Source organism: Ascaphus truei, chromosome 17 (genome assembly GCF_040206685.1).
Source record: "Ascaphus truei isolate aAscTru1 chromosome 17, aAscTru1.hap1, whole genome shotgun sequence".
NCBI lineage: Eukaryota > Metazoa > Chordata > Amphibia > Anura > Ascaphidae > Ascaphus > Ascaphus truei.
Window position 1 is genome coordinate 42,899,927 of NC_134499.1, and position 20,708 is coordinate 42,920,634.

Here is a 20,708-nt window from a genome sequence, read left to right on the forward strand (position 1 = left end):
TACAGCAGCAATATCCTCATATACAGCAGGAATATCCTCATATACAGCAGGAATATCCTCATATACAGCAGGAATATCCTCATATACTGCAGGAATATCCTCATATACAGCAGCAATATCCTCATATACAGCAGGAATATCCTCATATACAGCAGGAATATCCTCATATACTGCAGCAATATCCTCATATACAGCAGGAATATCCTCATATACAGCAGGAATATCCTCATATACAGCAGGAATATCCTCATATAAAGCAGGAATATCCTCACATACTGCAGCAATATCCTCATATACAGCAGCAATATCCTCATATACAGCAGGAATATCCTCATATACAGCAGCAATATCCTCATATACAGCAGCAATATCCACATATACAGCAGGAATATCCTCATATACAGCAGGAATATCCTCATATACAGCAGGAATATCCTAATATACAGCAGGAATATCCTCATATACAGCAGGAATATCCTCATATACTGCAGCAATATCCTCATATACAGCAGCAATATCCTCATATACAGCAGGAATATCCTCATATACAGCAGCAATATCCTCATATACAGCAGCAATATCCTCATATACAGCAGCAATATCCTCATATACAGCAGGAATATCCTCATATAAAGCAGGAATATCCTGATATACAACAGGAATATCCTCATATACAGCAGGAATATCCTCATATAAAGCAGGAATATCCTCATATACAGCAGCAATATCCTCATATACAGCAGGAATATCCTCATATACAGCAGCAATATCCTCATATACAGCAGGAATATCCTCATATACAGCAGCAATATCCTCATATACAGCAGGAATATCCTCATATACAGCAGGAATATCCTCATATACAGCAGGAATATCCTCATATACTGCAGGAATATCCTCATATACTGCAGCAATATCCTCATATACAGCAGGAATATCCTCATATACAGCAGCAATATCCTCATATACAGCAGCAATATCCTCATATACAGCAGCAATATCCTCATATACAGCAGCAATATCCTCATATACAGCAGCAATATCCTCTTATACAGCAGGAATATCCTCATATACTGCAGCAATATCCTCATATACAGCAGGAATATCCTCATATACAGCAGCAATATCCTCATATACAGCAGCAATATCCACATATACAGCAGGAATATCCTCATATACAGCAGGAATATCCTCATATACAGCAGGAATATCCTAATATACAGCAGGAATATCCTCATATACAGCAGGAATATCCTCATATACAGCAGGAATATCCTCATATAAAGCAGGAATATCCTGATATACAGCAGGAATATCCTCATATACAGCAGGAATATCCTCATATACAGCAGGAATATCCTCATATAAAGCAGGAATATCCTGATATACAACAGGAATATCCTCATATACAGCAGGAATATCCTCATATACAGCAGGAATATCCTCATATACAGCAGGAATATCCTCATATAAAGCAGGAATATCCTCATATACAGCAGGAATATCCTCATATACAGCAGGAATATCCTCATATACAGCAGCAATATCCTCATATACAGCAGCAATATCCTCATATACAGCAGCAATATCCTCATATACAGCAGCAATATCCTCATATACAGCAGCAATATCCACATATACAGCAGGAATATCCTCATATACAGCAGCAATATCCTCATATACAGCAGGAATATCCTCATATACAGCAGGAATATCCTCATATACAGCAGGAATATCCTCATATACTGCAGGAATATCCTCATATACAGCAGCAATATCCTCATATACAGCAGGAATATCCTCATATACAGCAGGAATATCCTCATATACTGCAGCAATATCCTCATATACAGCAGGAATATCCTCATATACAGCAGGAATATCCTCATATACAGCAGGAATATCCTCATATAAAGCAGGAATATCCTCACATACTGCAGCAATATCCTCATATACAGCAGCAATATCCTCATATACAGCAGGAATATCCTCATATACAGCAGCAATATCCTCATATACAGCAGCAATATCCACATATACAGCAGGAATATCCTCATATACAGCAGGAATATCCTCATATACAGCAGGAATATCCTAATATACAGCAGGAATATCCTCATATACAGCAGGAATATCCTCATATACTGCAGCAATATCCTCATATACAGCAGCAATATCCTCATATACAGCAGGAATATCCTCATATACAGCAGCAATATCCTCATATACAGCAGCAATATCCTCATATACAGCAGCAATATCCTCATATACAGCAGGAATATCCTCATATAAAGCAGGAATATCCTGATATACAACAGGAATATCCTCATATACAGCAGGAATATCCTCATATAAAGCAGGAATATCCTCATATACAGCAGCAATATCCTCATATACAGCAGGAATATCCTCATATACAGCAGGAATATCCTCATATACAGCAGGAATATCCTCATATACAGCAGCAATATCCTCATATACTGCAGGAATATCCTCATATACAGCAGCAATATCCTCATATACAGCAGGAATATCCTCATATACAGCAGGAATATCCTCATATACAGCAGGAATATCCTCATATACAGCAGCAATATCCTCATATACTGCAGGAATATCCTCATATACAGCAGCAATATCCTCATATACAGCAGGAATATCCTCATATACTGCAGGAATATCCTCATATACAGCAGGAATATCCTCATATACAGCAGGAATATCCTCATATACTGCAGGAATATCCTCATATACAGCAGGAATATCCTCATATACAGCAGGAATATCCTCATATACAGCAGGAATATCCTCATATACAGCAGGAATATCCTCATATACAGCAGGAATATCCTCATATAAAGCAGGAATATCCTGATATACAACAGGAATATCCTCATATACAGCAGGAATATCCTCATATAAAGCAGGAATATCCTCATATACAGCAGCAATATCCTCATATACAGCAGGAATATCCTCATATACAGCAGGAATATCCTCATATACAGCAGGAATATCCTCATATACAGCAGGAATATCCTCATATACAGCAGGAATATCCTCATATACAGCAGGAATATCCTCATATACAGCAGGAATATCCTAATATACAGCAGGAATATCCTCATATACTGCAGGAATATCCTCATATACAGCAGGAATATCCTCATATACAGCAGGAATATCCTCATATACAGCAGGAATATCCTCATATACAGCAGCAATATCCTCATATACAGCAGCAATATCCTCATATACAGCAGCAATATCCTCATATACAGCAGGAATATCCTCATATACAGCAGGAATATCCTCATATACAGCAGGAATATCCTCATATACAGCAGGAATATCCTCATATAAAGCAGCAATATCCTCATATACAGCAGCAATATCCTCATATACAGCAGGAATATCCTCATATACAGCAGGAATATCCTCATATACTGCAGCAATATCCTCATATACAGCAGCAATATCCTCATATACAGCAGCAATATCCTCATATACAGCAGGAATATCCTCATATACAGCAGCAATATCCACATATACAGCAGGAATATCCTGATATACAGCAGGAATATCCTGATATACAGCAGGAATATCCTCATATACTGCAGCAATATCCTCATATACAGCAGGAATATCCTCATATACAGCAGCAATATCCTCATATACAGCAGCAATATCCTCATATACAGCAGCAATATCCTCATATACAGCAGCAATATCCTCATATACTGCAGCAATATCCTCATATACAGCAGGAATATCCTCATATACAGCAGCAATATCCTCATATACAGCAGGAATATCCTCATATACAGCAGCAATATCCTCATATACAGCAGCAATATCCTCATATACAGCAGGAATATCCTCATATACAGCAGGAATATCCTCATATACAGCAGCAATATCCTCATATACAGCAGGAATATCCTCATATACAGCAGCAATATCCTCATATACTGCAGCAATATCCTCATATACAGCAGGAATATCCTCATATACAGCAGGAATATCCTCATATACAGCAGCAATATCCTCATATACAGCAGGAATATCCTCATATACAGCAGGAATATCCTCATATACAGCAGGAATATCCTCATATACTGCAGCAATATCCTCATATACAGCAGGAATATCCTCATATACAGCAGGAATATCCTCATATACTGCAGGAATATCCTCATATACAGCAGGAATATCCTCATATACAGCAGGAATATCCTCATATACAGCAGGAATATCCTCATATACAGCAGCAATATCCTCATATACAGCAGGAATATCCTCATATACAGCAGGAATATCCTCATATACTGCAGCAATATCCTCATATACAGCAGCAATATCCTCATATACAGCAGCAATATCCTCATATACAGCAGGAATATCCTCATATACAGCAGCAATATCCTCATATACTGCAGCAATATCCTCATATACAGCAGGAATATCCTCATATACTGCAGGAATATCCTCATATACAGCAGGAATATCCTCATATACAGCAGGAATATCCTCATATACAGCAGCAATATCCTCATATACAGCAGGAATATCCTCATATACAGCAGGAATATCCTCATATACTGCAGCAATATCCTCATATACTGCAGGAATATCATATACAGGAGAAATATATACAGCAGGAATATCCTGATATACTCTCTCTTCCCCCCAGCCCCTCTCTCTCTCCCCAGCCTCTCCCACTCCCCCCAGCCTCTCTCACTCCCACCAGCCCCTCTATCCCCCCCAGCCCCACTCTCTCCCCCCTCAGCCCCACTCTCTCCCCAGCCCCTATCTCCCCCCACAGCCCCTCTCCCCCCACAGCCCCCTCTCTTTCTCCCCTCCCCAGCCCCCTCTCTATCTCCCCCAAGCCCCCCTCTCTCTCTCACCAGCCCCCTATCTCTCTCCCCAGCCCCCCTCCCTTACCACAACTCTCTCTCTCCCCCCCCCCCACCCCCCAGCCCCGCTCTCTCTCCCCAGTCCCCCTGTCTCTCCCCCCAACAACTCTCTCTTCCCCTCCCCAGTATGTCGCTATCTCTCCCCCAGACCCTCTTTCTCTCCCATCAGCCCTCTCTCCCCCCAGGCCCTCTCCCCCCAGCCCTCTTTCTTCCCCCAGCCCCCACTCTCCCCCAGCCCCCTCTCTCCCCCAGCCCTTCTCTCTCCCCCCCAGCCCCCTCTCTCTCCCCCAGCCCCCCCCCCCCTCTCTCCCCCAGTCCCCTCTCTCTCCTCCCAGCCCCTCTCTCTCTCTCCCCAGCTCCTCTCTCTCTCCCCAGTCCATTTCTCTCCCCCTCCCCAGTGTGTTTCTATCTCCCCCCCAGCCCCTCTCTCCCAGCCCTTCTCTCTCCCCCTCCCCAGTGTGTCACTCCCCCTCCCCTCAGTCTCTCTCCTTAATGTAAACTTAAGAAAAAAATATGTACCACCAGTCACTAATAGTACAATTGATAATTTTGTGATTTTGGTCTGAAAAGCCAAGTATTTCCAATGTTCCCTTGTCTGACAGATACATTCTTCAAATGGTAAATGAAGATAAGAGTTTGATATTTAAACCTGGAGACAAGGGGGAGCATTGGTAATTATGGATGTAGAAGAGTACAGAATAGAAATATTAAGACAATTGTCTAACTCAAAACATTATTTGTCTTTACTGGGAGATCCTACTATCAAGACAAAGGCAGAAATAGACTCTGTTGGTTATTGCTGTACAGTGAAACATTATTGATTCTGATTAGCAGGGTTATTGACCAGCGAACATCCTATTTGTTTTGTCTTATATACCATCCCTACGATTCACAAAGATGCTAAAACCCACCAGGCAGACCGATAGTAGCCGGGTCGGACTGATATATGGACGGTATATTGAGAACATATGACACACAGATGAGATCTTTGTTGCAACACACCACACATTGCTGGAATAGTTACAGAGATGCTGGACATATTGCTGCAGATGTTTTGCTTGTCACACTTACTGTGCAGAACCGTTACCCGTCAATCCCTCAGGCAGAGGTAGAAATGGACCAGACCGTATAATATTGGTGTCGTACCTACTGAAATGGGTTTATCGTGACGTGGTTGTAGGCTTAAAATATTTTGGACAAGGTATTGAACCAAATGAATCAATAACAAAACATGAAGGAAACACCCAAAGAAAGGGGTTCCACAATCTCCAAAAAGAGGGGGCCCTCGGATACAGCAAAAAAGTGTCACAAAATGTATTATAACAATTGATAGAAACAGGCACCAAGTGCTGTCCTCGTGGGCTGAAGCGTTCGACTCTCCACGCGTGGCAGCATACTCGTGGGCTGAAACGTTCGGCTCTCCACGCTGCGGCAGCATACTCGTGGGCTGAAACGTTCGGCTCTCCACGCGTGGCAGCATACTCGTGGGCTGAAGCGTTTGCTCTCCACGCTGCGGCAGCATACTCGTGGGCTGAAGCGTTCGGCTCTCCACGCGTGGCAGCATACTCGTGGGCTGAAGCGTTTGCTCTCCACGCTGCGGCAGCATACTCGTGGGCTGAAGCGTTCGGCTCTCCATGCTGCAGCAGCATACTCGTGGGCTGAAGCGTTCGGCTCTCCACGCGTGGCAGCATACTCGTGGGCTGAAGCATTCGGCTCTCTACGCTGCAGCACCATACTCGTGGGCTGAAGCGTTCGGCTCTCCACGCGTGGCAGCATACTCGTGGGCTGAAGCATTCGGCTCTCGACGCGTGGCAGCATACTCGTGGGCTGAAGCGTTCGGCTGTCCACGCGTGGCACCATACTCGTGGGCTGAAGCATTCGGCTCTCGACGCGTGGCAGCATACTCGTGGGCTGCAGCGTTCGGCTCTCCACGCGTGGCTGCACTGCTGCTCCTTTCTGTATAATGGAGTGAAAGTCTCTGGGAATAGTTCCTATGATTTTGCTGCGATCCTTGCAGTTTTTTTAACTAAATTTGGTTACTTATTATGTCTGCAAATGTTCTTAAAAATGACTTTGCTTTGCCCCATTCATTTTGTTTTGAAACAACAATAATTTACATTGTGTAGAATAAAGAGATGTCACGTCAGCCCAGGCTCGTGTAAGTGTTGTGTTCATGCTTATATTCATTAAATACATTCATTACAGTCTCAGAAGCGGAATATTGTTATTGGGACCCAAAGTACCGATGTGCCAATATTGGGAAACATTCTGCCAAATGTCAAATTTAAAGCTTCAGTTCAATCTACACTGACAAGTGATTAGCTAAGTTGCCGATCGATCCGTTGTCATGTGATTGATCGGCCAAGATTCGGCTCGGGGGTTCACTAAATGCATAATGGGTCCTCTTCTGCTGCACTGACAGCCAAAGTTCTGTGAGGAAGATCATGTGACCAGGCAGGCACTAGATTCAATTGGTTCTCTGCTAGAGAGGGCAGGGCTCAAAAAGGTGATGCTGTTTTAGAAGGGGAAGAGGATGTGACTTTGTAAATGGTTGCTATAGGGAAAAAATTAGAACATTACAATACATAAAACATTTCTTTTAAATTGTTTTTTTTATGCCACAAGTATTTTCTCATAATAAAGAACTGATTTATTTAAAAAAAAAATAGGGGAATTGCTTGAACTGCAGCTTTAAAACAAAAGTGTATTCAACATTCAACATGTTTTGTGGTACCAAAGAAGTCCTACGTATGTAAAACAAACAGGTGGTCTCATTCATTGTGCTTCAGTTCATTGTAATCAAGCACGGATCACATATGGAGCACGCTATATAGAATTTAGCAGCAACAATGAATACCTGCCCCATAGAGCAGGGGGCTCAACTCCAGTCCTGAAGCCCCCCCAACAGGTCAGGTTTTAAGGATATCCCTGCTTCAGCACAAGTGGCTCAATCATCAACTGAGCCACTGATTGAGCCATCTATGCTGAAGCAGGGATATTGTGAAAACCTGACCTGTTGGTGGCCCTTGAGGACTGGAGTTGAGCCCGCCTGCCCCGTAGAGCTTACATTCTAATTTGTGATGCCTGAGGCACAGGGAGAGAGAATGATTTGCCAGAGGTCACAAAGAGCGCTGCCACTGGAGTTAAAACAAGATCCGCCCACTTCAAAGGCTGCGACATTACCACTGAGCGACACTTAGAATGAGTCGTCTATGTATGAAGACGTGGGTCTGTGTGGAAGCATTTCCATCTAAAATAATTAGTGTTTTGTTTAAAAAAAATAATGCAAGCACAAAATTCTTTCTACATGTAACGGATTTTCTGAACTGGCCTGACCCACCCAATCTCATATTGGCCCCTGTGGTCTAACCAGTCCCCATTACAGTGTGATGTCTGGTGGTGCACCTGTTGGCAACAGGACTCCTGAGTCTCCCGCATGATGGTGTGTGGGGATTTGCCAACCCAGACAGGCAGCTGAGGTAGTGTGCATGAGTCCTACCTAGATCCAGTGCAGCGCCTCCACCTCATCAGGATCCCAGCGTCCGCTTGTGGATGGTCCTGGTGAGGAACACCTCTGTGGTGCAGCCCCCTGTGTAATCACTCCACACATTTACACACGGGGGTTTCTTTTATCAGAGTCATCTTTATTGGTACGGTGGGCCAACTGCCCTCCACAATGGGGTGTCTTCAGCCCTCCATTGTTCACCGTACTTCCCTTTGAAAGGTAATGTCCTCCTAATGTAGGGATTCCCTATCCCCGCAGGGATATCTATTCTGTGCCAGGTCCCTGGTCACAGTCTCCTCATTCAGCTACTATAACATAACTACTTAACAAACTACTTCTCCTCCTCCTAATCACTTGGCAACTCCTTCTCTCAACTAACTTTTGAATCAGTGCCGTGCCTTATGTATCCTCTGGGGGCTGACACAACTCTGACATCACCAACCAGGGAGTCAGAGCCTGTGGCCACTCCCATCCATACATAGGGCACCTCACCAGGGTGTGAGGGCAAACCTCCATGATTACTGCTGGCATGCCCATAACTTACCAGGCCTTACTGTCAGCAGGAGAGATGACTGCAGCCATTTTACAGCATGGTTACATACATATACCTGAGCCGACTCCGCTCCGCAGCGAAGGTGGTCCCGCAGCGAAGGTGGTCCCGCAGCGAAGGTGGTCCCGCAGCAAAGGTGGCCCCGCAGCGAAGGTGGCCCCGCAGCGAAGGTGGTCCCGCAGCGAAGGTGGTCCCGCAGCGAAGGTGGTCCTGCAGCGAAGGTGGCCCCGCAGCGAAGGTGCAAAGGTGGTCCGGCAGCGAAGGTGGTCCGGCAGCGAAGGTGGTCCCGCAGCGAAGGTGGTCCCGCAGCGAAGGTGGTCCCGCAGCGAAGATGGTCCCGCAGCGAAGGTGGTCTGGCAGCGAAGGGGGTCCCGCAGCGAAGGTGGTCCCGCAGCGAAGGTGGTCCCGCAGCGAAGGTGGTCCGGCAGCGAAGGTGGTCCCGCAGCGAAAGTGGTCCCGCAGCGAAGGTGGTCCCGCAGCGAAAGTGGTCCCGCAGCGAAGGTGGTCCCGCAGCGAAGGTGGTCCGGCAGCGAAGGTGGTCCCGCAGCAAAGGTGGTCCCGCAGCAAAGGTGGCCCCTCAGCAAAGGTGGTCCGGCAGTGAAGGTGGTCCCGCAGCGAAGGTGGTCCGGCAGTGAAGGTGGTCCCGCAGCGAAGGTGGTCCCGCAGCGAAGGTGGTCCGGCAGCGAAGGTGGTCCCGCAGCGAAGGTGTTCCCGCAGCGAAGGTGGTCCCGCAGCGAAAGTGGTCCCGCAGCGAAGGTGGTCCCGCAGCGAAGGTGGTCCCGCAGCGAAAGTGGTCCCGCAGCGAAGGTGGTCCGGCAGCGAAGGTGGTCCCGCAGCGAAGGTGGTCCCGCAGCGAAGGTGCAAAGGTGGTCCCGCAGTGAAGGTGGTCCCGCAGCGAAGGTGGTCCCGCAGTGAAGGTGGTCCCGCAGCGAAGGTGGTCCCGCAGCGAAGGTGCAAAGGTGGTCCCGCAGCGAAGGTGCAAAGGTGTTCCCGCAGCGAAGGTGGTCCCGCAGCGAAGGTGGTCCCGCAGCGAAGGTGGTCCCGCAGCGAAGGTGGTCCGGCAGCGAAGGTGGTCCCGCAGCGAAGGTGGTCCCGCAGCGAAGGTGGTCCCGCAGCGAAGGTGGTCCACTCGACAGTCCAGAGGAATTAAGAAGTTGGCACTCAAGTGGTCTTGGTAAAAAAAAAGTTTCAAAAAGATTGAACTTTAATAAATCTTTTTGATAATTTTTTTGTTATTTTTTTACCAAAACCACTTGCGTGCCAATCTCTTTATTCCCATAAAGAAGATGAATACATAGGGGATGGCTGTCGCGACAAAGTAAACCCTTCGTGCTGATATTTAAAGGAGGATACATGGCCCCCTTCGCGTTTTCCATTTATTGGGGGCAGGTTAATTTAATTAAAAACAATCATTCTTATTAACAGCCTCTTGTCCTCTTGCAACACAACCATAATCATGCCATTGATGGTATGAAAAGGAAGCTCCAATTAGTGGTCAAGCACAGGCCACACCCTCTATGCCAGAACTTTGGAGATGGAGAGACGGCATATACACTTGGTGGTCTTTCTGGGGAGATGTGCCTGTTAGCTGCCAATTTATAAACCCTGTTATACATTTTCATGAGGAAGGGGATTTTTTTAACCATGAACATAAATTGGAGCTTTTGATCTGAAAACCCCAAGCAGCTTCAAAGGGTCTGTCAATGCATAGAAAAACCATGGGAATGGCAGCTGGCAATTTAGAACTGTACGTTCTTGAACTATAATCTTTGGCAAACTATTTTCTCTTAGTCAGACGTTTCCTAAAGTCATGTCTAACCATCCAATTCAGGTGGTCTTGGATTCTAATATTGCCAATAAGTCTTAATTTAGAAGCATCACCATTACAGAGGTCTCAGTAATTACAGATGATTAGTATTATGGTTTGGCCCTTTGGTATTTAGAGAGCCAAAGTCAGCAGTGTTGCTGTGAGCTATGCAAGTTAGCTTCAGAAATATTTTTCCAACTTGGTCTTGGTCAGAAGTTTGGAGGACACCTGATTTGGATTTTAAATATTGTAAATATACTGTCAGTATGAATATTCGATCTTTCCCAAAGTGTATCTGTTAGAACAAACAATGATCATGTAATATGAGAAATGTCAGTCTAATAAATTCCTTAATAGCAGAAATACCCGACTTTGACCAGCATCTTTTATGGGGGAATCCATTACTACTGGACTACAGTGGCCCTACGCTAGAATACTCCATTGTTGCAGTGTAATTGTGTTATTTAAGAGAAGGGCTTTTGTTCTGCTCCTCCTTGTGTGTCAATCTGGAACATTGACCACTGTTACTGATTAACTTGCTGGCAGCTTCTTGTTGGAAGTCATTTTAAGCTCATGAAAAGGCGGATACAGTACAAGGCAGGGAATACATCTCCTCAACTCAAGCGGTATATAACTCAATATGAAATATGTAAATCGGGCAGCTCTGTGTGTGTCTCTCTCTCTCCCAACAACACAGAGAATGAATAAAAATACATGCTGCCTTTAAATGGGCCGTTCAATCAAAAACATGCTTGCTTCGGCAGATTCAGCAAGAAGTTTCATTGGCGAACCAAACACCACCCCGCCATGCACGCCGATACACCTGTGTGTGATCGGCAAATCATCGGCAGAGTGGGAACAAATGTTTTTGGCTTGATTCGGAAGGGATCCGGCACTTATTGCATACGGCGAGGGAAAATCGGCAGAATCATGCCGATAAGGAACACTTGGCAAGAGGACTTTTTCGGCGCTTACTGCATAGAGCCCTATGCGCTTAAATGTAGTGTGAGAACAAATACAATGAACTATATGTGTGTGCTATTAATCGAGTATATAGAACACTGTACATAGAACAATGAGTCCCAAAGTTTGGGCATCAGTTAGAACCTTGCACTCCAGGTTTCGTTCTTGACAGATGTGTCACTCCTTACATACCTTCTTACCTGCACTACCTATTAGATTTGAAAAAATATATCATGCAGAAAACAACTAGTAAGCAGCATTCCCTGTTACCTCCAATGGTGAAAAAGGGTGTAAGTAGTCAGTCATCACTAATATTCATTATAAGAACCTTGTTGCTGTAAAGGTATTGGTCACAGAGATAAAAATTAGATAATGACCAATTCTGAGAGATTTACTTACATTTATTTATTTATTTATTTATAAAATATTTTACCGGGAAGTAATACATTGAGAGTTACCTCTCGTTTTCAAGTATGTCCTGGGCACAGAGTAAGACAAATAATACATGGTTACAAGTACAGTTACATAAATGAACAGGGTATACATTATATACAAGACATTGCGTGCACAGTTAGAGAAAATATATATTATGAGCGTATGAAACAGTTACAGACCAGGTTAAAATGTGAGACAGCCTTAGATTTGAAAGAACTTAAGCTGGTGGTGGATGTGAGAGTCTCTGGTAGGTTGTTCCAGTTTTGGGGTGCACGGAAGGAGAAGGAGGAACGTCCGGATACTTTGTTGAGCCTTGGGACCATGAACAGTCTTTTGGAGTCTGATCTCAGGTGATAAGTGCTGCAAGTGGTAGGGGTGAGGAGTTTGTTCAGGTAGCTGGGTAGCTTGCCCATGAAGAATTTAAAGGCAAGATAGGAAAGGTGAACTTTGCGCCTAGACTCTAGTGTTGACCAATCTAGTTCTTTGAGCATTTCGCAGTGATGTGTGTTGTAGTTGCATTGGAGAACAAAACGACAAATTGAATTGTAGAGGGTGTCAAGTTTGCTAAGGTGGGTTTGAGGAGCCGAGCCATATACTATGTCTCCATAGTCAATAATTGGCATTAGCATCTGCTGTGCGATACGCTTTCTGACCAGGAGACTTAGGGAGGATTTGTTCCTGTAAAGTACCCCTAGTTTGGCATAGGTCTTGGTTGTCAGGGTATCAATGTGCATCCCGAATGTTAAGTGGGAGTCAAACCATAAGCCCAGGTATTTAAAACTAGTGACAGGTGTTAGGGTGGTGTTAGCGTTGGTTCGAATCAGGAGCTCAGTCACTGGAAGCTTTACAAATTTAGTCTTGGTCCCAAATACCATTGTTACAGTCTTGTCAGTGTTTAAAAACAGTTTGTTTTGGGAAATCCAGTTTTCGAGTCTCAAAAAGTCAGACTGAAGAATGTGTTGAAGGTCAGAGAGGCTATGACTGTGTGCATATAGGATTGTGTCATCTGCATATATGTGTATTGAGGCTTCCTTACAAGCTGTGGGAAGATCATTAATGAACACTGAGAAGAGTAGGGGCCCCAGAACAGAGCCTTGCGGGACACCACAGGTGATATCCAGGGGGTTGGAGTTAGAGCCTGAGATGGACACATGTTGGGATCTTCCTGATAGTTAGGACTGAAACCAGTTTAAAGCATGTTTCCCTATTCCAGAGCTCTGGAGTTTGTTAAGCAGGATAGCATGATCGACTGTGTCAAAAGCCTTTGCAAAATCTAGGAATACTGCACCAGTGAGTTGTCCCCGTTCCATTCCACACTAGATTTCATTGCAAACTTTTAGCAGGGTAGTTACGGAGGAGTGTTTGGGGCGAAATCCAGATTGGAATTGGCTAGGGAAATTTGTCTTGGGGTAGAAATCGCTTAATTGGGAGTGGACACATTTTTCCATGACTTTGGATAGAATTGGGAGAAGTGAGATTGGCCTGTAGTTTGAGACAGTGTTTTTGTCCCCACTTTTGAAGATTGGGACAACTCTGGCAGTTTTCCAGGTCTTAGGGATATGGCCTGCAGACAGGATAGAGTTGACTATGGACGCAATTGGTTTGGCAATGGCTGGGGCACCAAGTCGTAGGAACCTAGATTGTAGTAAGTCGGTTCCCCACATTGGCTGCTTAGTTTTAGTTTGAGGAGCGCTTGTATAATCTCCTCTTCAGATACTGGGCCAAATTGAAAATTGTGGGCAGTGTTGGGAGGGGGTGGGACTATAGGGGTACTCCCAGGATGAGATTCATGTTTGGGGTTTGTGCTGCGTTTCGCTAATAAGTTAGTGGCACACCCCACAAAGTAATCATTGAATGCATTTGCAATGTCAGTGGGGTTTGTCAGAGTAATATCCCCCTTAGTGTCATTACTTGGTTGTTGATGGTTAGGAGGCTGGAATATATTGTTGATAACCTTCCAGAAGTTAGCTGGGTTTCATGTGTTCTGGTGGAGATTGTCAGAGTGATATTGTGCTTTTGCATGCCTTGTTTACCTTGTGCACATGTTCCGCAGGCATCTGTAGTGATTGAGATCCTTGGTGGTGGCAGTTACTTTGTAGCTTTTCCACAAGGCATCCCTGAACTGGTAGAGTGCTATAAGGTCAGGTGTAACCCATGGAAGGTGGGCCCCCCGTACCCTTATTTTGCGTAGTGGAGCATGGGTATCGCAGAGTTTTAAAAACTCGGATTGGAAATAGTCGAGCGCAGAATCAGGGTCGGGAATTAAATCGATGCTGTGCCATGGGCAGTTGGTAAGGTCATCCAGAAACTGTTGTGGGTTAAAGTTTTTAAATGTTCTAGTGAGGAGAACTTTAGGGCTTGAATGGGGCGGTTTAATTTTCCTTACACAGTACACTATTGCATGGTCACTGAAAATATCAGGAAGGATGCCAGAGGATTGGATTCTGCTGGGGTTTGAGGAGAGAATCCAGTCTAGCAAGGAATGGTTATGCGATTTCAGGTTTATCCGTGTGGGTTGGGAAATGAGTTGCGATAGGTTAAGTGACTTGAGTTGTATCTGGATTTTGTGGTTTTTAGGGTCAAGCCAATTGAAGTTGAAATCCCCAAGAACTAGCAGCTCACTCTTCTCATTCAGAGAGGAAATGGAGCCAAGAAATTGGGTGATATCAGTCAGGGATTGTAGAGGGGCTTTAGTGGGGCGGTAGATGCCAGCAAGCAAGATGGGCTTAGAAAAGGGGAGGCAGATTTTGCCAACTAGAATTTCAAAAGAGGGTGGGCTTGGGGGGCAATTTAACAGTGTAAATTGTAATGTGTCTGCAATATAAAATAACACCCCTCCTCCTCTCTTTGACCTATCGCTCCTAAAAATGGAGTATCCCTGAATGGCAATATTTGCATCAGGGGTTTTAGGGGATAGCCATGTTTCTGTTAGAACATGGTTCACCATTTGCTAACATTCTCCTATCCACCAATTCCAGCTTTATCACCCTGTATCCATATTTGATGACGTCTCTGAACTGTTATCTCCACTGACAACTTATACCACTTTCTGCTGCAAATGAGTCTGAGAATTGTACATATTGTTGATGAAGACCATACAACAGCAAATAGATCATTTATAAGGGAGCAATCCCACTGGAAAATGGAGATAAATATATATATATATATCCATCTACTTCCAGGGGGGCACTCACCTATAAATAATCTATTTGATCTTTTTCAAAGAGACTTGGTTTTGGTGAATCTGGAATAGGACAGCAGCACGAGACTAGTTGTATATATTCATTTGTATTTTTATCATTTTTTACATATTCCATTTATTGAGACTCCTATTTGAATATCCAATAACGCAGAACATGGCTAATGCCACTTCAGCCGCAGGAAGTTGTGCATTGATTTCACCACATGATTGATGCAGAAACAAAATGCAATGTTTTGGGGGGTTTAGGTGTGCCTGACACAGGGTTGGAGTGGCATTAACCTTGTTGTGTGGCTGTATTTATAAAAGATTTAATGCAAATATCTACACAGCATTAAAAAAAAAATCTGTGTCCTATGATGCACAATATTGATATATAACCCATAGATTGAACGCAGCTCCGAATAATGACACTGGAGCGGACGCAAATTCTGAAGAAGCCCCAAGGATTCCAACAACAGACAAAGGTGAAAGCAAGTGCATGCTGACCGGGGGTTACAGGAGGTCGGAGGTGAAGCGTCCTGCAGAGCGCCGGCTGAACAATGTCCACACAGCTACTACCCTGAGGATCGGTGGATCAGGGCGACCTTCATCTATCCCAATGCTTGTGACTCACATTTCATTCGTAGACGATATACCTTACACTGCAGACAAGGGACCATCTTCCCCCTTGGAAACGCTTGACTTACAGCTACACTTGTGAGGGAACTGGAAATAGTTTTTGAACACCATTCTATGCTGCAATTTTTCTCGTTTTATACCCTAAGATTATCCGCGTCCTAATTCACCTTCCTTAGGCTGCGTTCAAACAGTATGCGATGCGACGTGCGCGTGCTTATGTGCGCGCGCACGTTCGCCACTCTTGCGCTTTGGTGTGTGTGAGTTTTCAAACAGAAAACAGCACCCGGCGGTGAAGCACAGCGCTGACGCCGCTGCACTCGAAGGAGACAACTGAAGTTGTAAGTTGAAGCGGCAGCCGCGTCACATGTACTTCGCCAGCCAATTAAATCCCGCCTCCAATCGTGTCATTCTGTCTGCTGGGGAGGAACACACATCGCCCAGCAGACAGAGGCGGGGACGCGCGGACGCGCGGACTCTGTTTGAACGCAGCCTTATTCTATATATGCCCAAGAGATTGTTCAGGCCATTTTCAGCCCCAAATCCCATAGAATGGCTGCTTCAGCATATGTAGAATTACCCCCTAAGTGTGTGTATTTATATACAGTAGATGGGCCAGAGGTACACAGATTTGTCAGACACTTGTGTACTCATAACACATATAAACGAAGCTCACAAAAATGCATTTAGCCTTTTAGTCATACAGTTGAAGAAAATAACAGCTTTGCTTGGATTGTTTGTGAGGTATTATGCTTCATGCAGATCTCTTGTAAATGGCGCTCTGCCAGAAATGTGTGTGCCAAGAAATGGAGCCAGATGTGGAATATGGTACATTCCATTGTAATAAGTTACTGAACGCATATATACAGTATATACATTATAACCTTGATACATTCATGGGTTACCTTGTAAGGCTCATACATTCCATGCAAAATGCTTGATGCACTTCTATTAGGTTAACATCTAATGGTGTGGCACCTTCTTTATAAGGCAGTTTCTCAAACTGAAACGTCAGATGTTGTTTACTCTGCAGAATTGTCTCCAGCTCCAATATCAGAAGGTAGTTCATAAAGATATTAAAATTCCCCATCTCCCGACTACCTCTTACTTTTCATAGTTTAGATTAGAAGAATTATCGTTTATCATTTCCAGGCACATGTGCAATTTTGTGATTTTTTACAGAATAAAGAACCAATTCCTCTTGTATATATGGTAACTTTATTCAGATTTTATGTTGTAAGAAGAAGAGAAAATGAGACTACGGAATATATTGAGTTTTTTACTATCTCGTATCTTCCACAAGGCTTTTTGTCTAAAGGGACAAAGGCTGTGGCCAGGGTGGAGTGAATCGCGCACGCACACGCTCGGCGCAATCAGAGTGATAACTCTGAATGCTCTCATTCAGGGTGAGGGCGCGTGCCCGTGCGCTTGCTGCTTGGCGAGACAACCAAATTTGATCTGGCTGCTTGCTGATGTGTCACGTGAGCGGCTCGCCCAATGAGGTCGAACCAGCTCTGTGACGTCGTGACCACGCCCCCGACACCCCCTCACACGCGCAACTAGCTGGCCAGAAATCGCCCGACCGAGCAGAGCACATGACGTCATGGCACTCGAGCGCCAGCTCCCAGCTTGGCTGCACCACACTGCCGCTGAGCGCACTTGGTGCGTTTACTTCAGTGAATGTCAATCTGCGCGGCGCGCTCATGTACGGGCGCTTGGTGAGACAGATAAAATTGATTTTTTTTTTTTTTCAACTTGAAATTTTTTATTTTTAAATTGTGTGAACATACATGTCATGCATTCATGGTAAACATTTGGAGGGAAACGTGCCTCCTGTAATTGGGGAACATGCAGCATGCGTAATATCTGTGTACTTTGGACAAACGGGGAGACAGACAGACTAACCGACAAACTACATATAGCTCCCAGCCGGGAGGGGGAAATGGGGGGTGGGAGGGGGGGAGGGGGGGTGGGAGGGGGGGAGGGGGGGTGGGAAGGGATCTCCGACCGAGGTTCCGCTTCTAAACGTGCGACCGCTGGCTCTCTGCAATTAAGAAAACCGATAGTCCGGTGGGCAACCGGTGTACCCCACACTCTCTGTCCACCCATGAACTGTGTGTGCTCGTGGACCGTCGGGGTGTCTTAGGGCCTCTTTAAGGGAGAATGCATTTTACATCTATCAATCCCAAATCGTGGCCCTATCTACCCCCTGTATGTCTGTCTGTGCCAACCATGGTGACCAGACTTTTAAAAAATTTGTGCCAGTGTCATTGACCAGACTCGTCAATTTCTCCATCTGGCAAACTGACCAAATTCGGTTCCTGATCTTTGCGATTATTGGGATTTCATTTTGTTTCCAACGTGCTGCGATCTCCCCCCTCACCGCCGTTGCGAAATGTACCGCCAGTTTATTTGCTCCCCTGGAGAGACCTTTTTGCGGCCTGTTCAAAAGGAACCGCCATGGGTCGACGGGGGTGGATGTGCCGAGGATCCTATTCAGCCAATCATTAACTGAATCCCAGACCGGCGTAAGTTTGGGGCAAGACCACAGCATGTGGAGCAAGTCTGCTTGTTGTCCACATTGTCTTGGGCACAATGGGGAGTAGCTGGGCAGAAATTTAGCTAATTTAGTGGGGGTGTGGTACCATCTCATCATAACTTTATATGCATTCTCCCTCAAAGTCGTGCACATTGAGCTTTTTGAAGTCGCCGTCACAATTTTTGTCCATTCCTCTACATCAATTTCCTCCCCTAAGTCCTTTTCCCATTTAATCATATACCCCGTTTTGTCCGTCACTGTCTTACTAGAACCGATTACTTCCCCGTACATCTGCGATGTGAGTCCCTTGGTGGATGTCCCCGAACGACAGAGCTTTTCAAAATTCGTCATTGGTATGTGGGGCTGCACTGATTGATAAAACGCTCTGAGCTGGAGGTATCTAAAGAACTCGGCGTTGGGAATGTTTTGGTATTCTTTAAGTAAATCGAATGTTTGAACGCCTCGTTTTCCCCCCAGATCTATTAGCCTGTTAATTTTGCTTTTTTTCCAGATAGAAAAGTCTGCGCTGGTCCGGCCCGGAGCAAAAAGTGGGTTATCCCAAAGTGGGGTCATACCTGACGCTTTATGGGTCAGACTACATCTCATACGTGTGGCCTCCCAAACCGAGATCGAGATAAAATTGATTTTGAAGTGCGCTCAGAAGCAATCAATGCACCCAGCACACAGCCACACACACAGCCACACACTGCACACAGCAACACACACACACACACACACAGACACACACACAGCCACACACTGCACACAGCAACACACACACACACACACACAGACACACACACAGCCACACACTGCACACAGCAACACACACACACACACACACACACACAGACACACACACAGCCACACAAACACAGAAATAGCTCTGATCCACCCAATGACACGCCCCTGGCCACACACCCCCCCTCGGCCGCGCTTGCATGCAGGATAGCCTGCGCTCATGCTTGGAGAGGTGGTGACGTCACTACTCTCAAGCATGAGCGCGCTCAGCGGCAGCGTGGCCGCAGCCTAAGGCCAAACGTCGATAACACACAATTACAGTATGTTTACATTTACCTGTCATCTTCATGGGAAAGCGTGTTAATGGGCTGAGTTTGGAACAGCTGCTCTAAGCCGGGGAAAGAGGCGATGGACGAGAAACTGGTTTCCTGCCCTAACTTGCTACTATTGTTTCTCGTGTTTAACAGCCAGCAAGGTGTCTTTTGGATTTATGTATCAAGGCAAAGTTGGAGATACATTCATGCAAAGAGATGCATTTTTTATATAGGATTATATAGCATTAAAACAGCAATACTACTGTTCAACTTTTTTTCTTTCTTTTATTATTATTAATATTATTATTATATGTAAAGCACGTGGCAATGTATAATGCTACATCCTTACCTAAGCTGGCAATCGTTTGGGTCTCCTGTTATAAATCTGTCAAAATCCTGATTGCGTGCCTAACATAATGACTGCTTCAGTCAGTGTAACTCAGCAGCTACAATGTATCCTTATATTACTACGGTAACGTTATCTATTGTTACAGTTTACAGCTCAAACTGCTGGGAACATTTGCAACAAATTATTGCAAACAGGAAAGTGTTGCAAAAATCTTGCACTGCTTTGGAGGTGGGCTAAAGCCTGCTATAGAAATCCCTAAGGATACTTTAAAGTTGCAGACCAAGCAATATCCTACATGTGTTTTTTTTTAATAATTCAGTTCTGTTTTTTAAACAACTCTGAATGACACTTTAATGTATTATAATGTAACAAGCATTTTTCATTTCTATAGCAACCATTTACAAAGTCACATCCCCTTCCTCTTCTGAAACAGGCTCTGGCACACCCCTTTTTGAGCCCTGCCCTCTCTCTAGCAGTGCACCAATTGTATCTAGCGACTGCCTGGTCACATGATCTTCCCCACAGAGCTTTGCATCTTTGGTCTTCTTCTGCTGCACTGACAGCCATTTAGTGAACCCCCGAGCCGAATCTTCGACGATCGATCACAGGAAATTGATCGATCGGGCAATTTAGCTAATTACTTATCATTGTGTGGATTGTATTGATGCACATATTAAAGGGGAATTTGTATTTTTATTTTTTTTTAACGGCAGCTTGGATGCTGCTTTAAAACCCATTAAAATGGCATTAAGAATAAAAATAAAAAACTACA

At 44.8% G+C, this 20,708-nt stretch overlaps 1 protein-coding gene across 1 annotated transcript in view; it reads left to right on the forward strand.

Annotated features, from left to right (window-relative positions):
* The first annotated feature begins 17,400 nt into the window (after nucleotides 1-17,400).
* Nucleotides 17,401-20,708, forward strand: part of CNBP (CCHC-type zinc finger nucleic acid binding protein) — a 73,085-nt gene continuing 69,777 nt past the window's right edge. The window contains exon 1 of the mRNA XM_075574968.1: nucleotides 17,401-17,405. The gene's annotated coding sequence lies outside the window, so the exon portion shown is untranslated. The remainder of the gene's footprint in view (nucleotides 17,406-20,708) is intronic.